Genomic DNA, 5,644 nt, shown 5'->3' on the forward strand with positions numbered 1-5,644 from the left:
TTACCTCATAATGCCTTTGTTTTCTTCTTCATGTCTCTAGCTGGCACAAAGGTATTTTAAAGACTTTCTATTCACTTGCAGGACTTACAGAGAATAACTCAACTTAAGTCTAAAATGATGTCTTAGTCATTGCTGCCTGCTATAACAAAAGTGCCATAGTTTGTAATTATTCATTTATTATTGTTAGGGATTCATTGGTTGCATTTTTTAGGTGAAGTCCCTTTTTATAATTGTGTCCTGCTCTTTCCTCTTTCCTGCTCTTTGCTCTTCCCTCTCCCCACCCCACACCACGCACTAGGTCATTAAGTGTCCTTATATCAGAATTGAGTACATAGGATTCAAAAATATGGAATGCTTCACGAATTTGCATGTCGTCCTTGCTCAGGGGCTATGTTAATCTTCTCTGTATTGTTCCAATTTTAGTGTATGTGCTGTCGAAGTGAGCATGCCATAGCTTAATTATAACCAACAGAATTTTATTTCTTGCAATTATGAAACCTGGAAGTCTGCATTGCCAGGCAGGTAGAGTTCCGGCAAGGTCCCTTTTCTGAATTTTATATTGCATACTTCTGCTGTATCCTCACATAGAGGAAGAAGGTTGGAGAGCTCTTTGTGGTCCCCCTTATAATCACAGAAATGCCATTCATAAGAGGTGAGCCCTCATGATCTGGTCTACAACTCCTAATACCAGCACATTGGGAATTATCATATTGACATACAAATGTCGGGGGTCAAAAGCATTTAGTATGTTAACAAATAACATGACCACACAAGACTTGAAAGTATCCATATTACAATGAAAACACAAGTTGACTGAGAGAGTGCATTTTAACTTTGAGAAAAACACTGCTTGTCCTGTGTTCACACTTGTGACATTCATTCTTGTACTCGATCAACACAAAGGATATTTTCTATGCTTAAAAATTTTTATATATAACTTAAGGAGCACATTTGTTTAAGGTTAACTATTTGGCAGTTGAATGCTGCAAAACACAAAAGGAAATATCCAAAGAAATTAAAGAATTAGAGGTCATTTATATGTTAAGCAGTTGCTGCACAGTATAAGGTTATTTTGCTTCACAAAGCAGCAAAATATATTAACATATTGTGCACTTTCTCTCCTTTTTATATCTATGAAGGGGAACCCACAGACAATGAACTTTTAGAAAGAAATCCCCTGCATAGATAGATTGAATAATAGGTCATAGAGGCATCAGGGATCTTACATTAAAAATAATTTCAGTAAACCAGATATGAATTAATAAATCAGAAATGTCACAGCAAGATTGCATAGGAAAGAATGAATATGAAATACCTTTGGAAAAAAGAATGTAGTCACACAGATTCAATGATAACTTAATGTAGTGCAGAACCAACCAGTTGAAGACTTTGATTTTTTGTTGATAGTTGATAGTTGATAGTTGATAGTTGATAAAAACTCCCTTAGGTTGCTAGCGAGGCTTGAAAAGACAGTGAATTCAATAATACTTTCAATTAGTAAGCAAGTGTACAAAGTATTTATTCTTTAATGATATTTCCAAATGGAACTTACATAGCCCCAGGAGAGGGAGATATCAAATAAATAACTTCATAAGTAATCATTTTATTACAGTTTTAATGTGTGTCTCCAGGTAAAATGTGATACCATTGCAGCAGTATACAACTAGGATACTTAGCTTAGGGGATAAGGTATTCCCTAATTAATATAAACTCATAGAATTTCACTGCAATTGTAGTTAAAAGTAACTGGAAATATATATGTATGTATATATTCCTTTTCGATTCTCCTTGTAAAGACAGAATACAAACATGTTATTATGTTTCTGACATGTACACCATTTCTTGCATAAAACATCTTCATTGACAGAATGCAAACTCATTTTAGATAATATTTAAATATAAAATACTGCAGAATAAGAGAGGTTAATTTTGAGCTTGTGTATTCTGATAACCTCCATTTCCACCATATACTTAGGTATTTTATTTATGTTTTCATGAGTGTATTTTATAAAATAATTTTAAAATGTGCAATTTTGTGAACGAAATAGAGGAAAACATTATTAAAGAGTTCCAAATAATTCTCATCTTTGGCATTATTTTGAATACATAGGGTGTGCAAGGCCGTGAAAATAACAGGAAGCTTTCCCTTCACATTGTCCATGTCCTCCCGGTCTAGTTTGTCCCTGCACTTAAGTAAAATCGAAGCTATTTTCTAAGTCTTTTCACTGACACTGTTAAATACAAATACGCAGATCACTTTAGTCTCTAAAAGGTCATAATTCAGTAATAAATACGATGAGGAGTCTAGCCCATAGCCACATCTTCTGACTCTGGATAATCACATCATCTTCCACCTCACCTCAGCTTAGGTGTTTCTTCTACAGAAGTCTTGTTAGGTGCTGGGACCTCATGTCAGAACCCTGCATTCTCCGGTTCTTGCATCTCAGCACCAAAGAATGGTTACAGGGAGTCAAGGGAGTAAATGAGCAGAGCAGGCGGGTGCAAGCAGGCAGAGTGCCAAGGTTTATTGAAAGCGTAGTACATTCCAGAGAAGCAATGGGTCAACTCCACTAGTGGAGGAGACCCTGACTTAAAAAAGATTTCTTCCTTTAGGCTGATTTCCTAATTTTATGTTAAGGGAGGTGTGTTCTTCATGATTTTTCTTGGAAAAGGGCAGAGAATTCCTGGAATTGGGAATCTTTGTGTTTTTCTATCCTAGTTAAGGCAATTTCTGGGGGTTGCCATGACATTTATAAACTGTCATGGCACTGATGGATGTGATGTTTATTATGTTAATGAAGGCGGGTCATTTAGAGATACTGGTACCTTAACTGTGCACATGTTCCAAAGACTCCGTCTTTTGCGGCCTTGACAATCTCTCTACTTTGTGGTCTTTCTGCCTTTTTTTTTTGTTTGTTTGGTCAGTTCTTGGAAACCCTCTATTGTAGACACATGTCTGCTCAGTCCTCCTTGACCCCTTTGACACATTATATGTTCTTCCTTGAGGGTTCCCTTCTAGTCAACTTGTTCCTTCTAGCAGGCAAACCACCTCCTAGCATCATCTGTTTCTCAATAGACACCTGAAACAAAGCCTCTGATTCCCTTCCTCCTTATCTATACCTAGCATTCTGAATTAGGGAGACAAAGTGTGAGCACTTTTCTTATTTAATGCCGTGTTGCTTTTCTTCTGCACAATAGTTCACTCCTAGTACTTCTTCTTCATTTTCTTATTCTTCCATGGTTGGAGTGAGGATAAACAGGGAGAAGAAGTAGAACTCGGGAAATGGTTAATGGACACTGATCTGAGCTCATGTTAGATCTCTTACTGCTTCTTACTGCCCATGGAGATATTTAAAGCTAAATTTCTACTTGGATTGATATGTTGGCTTTTCAGAGACTTTCCATTACTACAGCTCTGTAATTCCTTAAATATTTCTATCCTCCACTGAGCTGTTCTCAACTTCTGGTTTAAGATATTAGATTCCCCAAATAGATGTCCTCTTTTGGAGCCTTACCAGGTAACTGTCTTAGGAAAAAGTCCTCTGAAAACATATCCAGATCAGTTCTCATTATTGCCTAGGTCTAAAAGGAATATATCTGTTACCCTTTGCCCAGCCACACTCCGAATATGAAGACTGTCTTGTAGATAGAGGCCTAGCTCATCTAAGTCAATCAGATGGTCTGCAGATAGCTTTTCAGCCTTTCAGGCTTCTCTAGGGATGAGTACTACATATGGAGCTAGCTAGTGTGCAAACCTGCCATCAAAATGTCTGGAGAAATAGGCTAAGGTCTCTTCATGATCGTCTGAAACGCCTCTTACTGGGTTGAAAATAAATTAGAATCATTATCTTCTATTGTAACTGCCAAGAAAGGGTTCAGACTAACACAGTACCAGCCATTTCCTCTAAAAACATTGTTACCCAAATTGCATCTTCAACTTCACCCCTTGTACGTAGTCTAAGCAGCTGAGAACCTAAAGATTGCAACACTGATTTTTGACCACTTTTTTACTCATCTCTCCCTAAGTGGTCTGGCAACTCACAGACACAGGAGGTCACAACATCAAAGCACTATTGTCATTACACATCTGGAATTGCATCATGTAATTATCCCATGTGGTGTTTTCCTACAATATACAAAGGATAATAAATAAAAGAGCAGAGTACTATAGCCAATTCATACTTCATATCATTTTAATACTGTCTTAAATGAGCTCATTATTAATTTCCTGTCAGGAAATCACTTCCCCAAACAATGCATATACTTCTGATATAAGCCATTATTAACTCAATTTTATTGACAGCTGGATGAATGGAAGAATATTTTTTCTTATTTCAGGACATAGAGAACTGTTTTAAGCATTTATTTGGAAATAAAATGTACTGAATAATTGTGTATGAAATACATCATTCATTTCAGAATTAGTTTATCTTTTCAAGAGTTTTCTCGGTTTGCACAATTGATCATACATATTTCATACTATTTCAGATTTGTACATTTTTGTATTTGGTATAATTTAGTTCCAACTGTGTTAGTCAATGAATACCAAATACTATCTGGAGGCAAACTGAGGGGAAAAGTGCTTTATCTGGTAAGCTAAAATGTTAGGTCATTAATCATCTTCTCCCTCATCATGGCTTCTGTTTCCACCAAGTCAGATTATTTGCATTCAAGTCAGGCAAGAAGGCCTGCAAGTCACAGCCACAACGGAAGTGTGAAAACTAGGTATATTTAATACTTGATAAGTTATTTCAGTCTTTGTTCCATCCTCCTTCTGGATTCATTTCATGTAGAAATCATGAGATGAGAAAATTATTAGAAACAGACAAAGTATTATTTTCCAAAATCCTCGAAGCTAAGGTTATTTGGGAGGATTCACTCATCTGAGACTGGCAGGCAGAATAAAGAAATGTGATCAAATGGACTTGTATGGACAGTTTGTGTCTTTTAGTTCTTCTTCTTCTGAAACATCCATGATGGATATTCTGGCATTCACATCTTTATTGTCAGAGGCAATTGTTGCCTGGTGGCTCTCACACTAGCATTAGAACTATGTCACTGGTGTTTCTTTTGGCTGTTTCTTGCTATGTATAATCCAATTCTTATTCTCTAATCTACTTCTTTTAATAAATTCTCATCACCTTAAATTACTAACTAGCAATGATAGCAGGCATCAATTAAAAAAGTAGAGCTCCAGAAGTATGTAAATGAGAAATTGGTAGTTTTTAACTGAATGAATTTCAGGCCTGTGAGGTTATGGTTAAAATTAGAGGAGGGACCATACTATTAAAAGCCTTGCTTAGAAATTTGTGATGCCACCTGGAAAGATGAGAGGAAGGATATAAATCTTTTGAAGACAGAGAATCTAACTATTGTATGACTGTTCAGGTCACAGGAAATTCAGAAGTATGGAGTGGATTGATTCTTTCTAATTTTGAAAATTAATGAAATAAAAATTTAAAAAATTAAATCATCAGTTCAGTACTTTGAGAGTAAAGAAGCCTCTATTATTTCCTAAAAATTACCTCATACCTGTACCTGCAGGTGTGATTTAATGGAAATTTGTGTTTAAAATTAACATGTTTCCCTGGACAAAGATAACAATGTGATTAAGAGAGTGTGTGAAACTTGAGAGAATTTGGAT

At 36.0% G+C, this 5,644-nt stretch overlaps 1 non-coding gene across 1 annotated transcript; it reads right to left on the reverse strand.

The window, feature by feature from the left end:
* Positions 1 to 340: 340 nt before the first annotated feature.
* On the reverse strand, positions 341 to 447 carry LOC111727334. Its single transcript, XR_002774913.1, has one exon. It is a non-coding gene; the product is annotated as a U6 spliceosomal RNA (small nuclear RNA).
* Between the last annotated feature and the right edge of the window lie 5,197 nt (positions 448 to 5,644).

This window comes from Otolemur garnettii, unplaced genomic scaffold (assembly GCF_000181295.1).
Source record: "Otolemur garnettii isolate 467f Iridium unplaced genomic scaffold, OtoGar3 scaffold00100, whole genome shotgun sequence".
Lineage (NCBI taxonomy): Eukaryota > Metazoa > Chordata > Mammalia > Primates > Galagidae > Otolemur > Otolemur garnettii.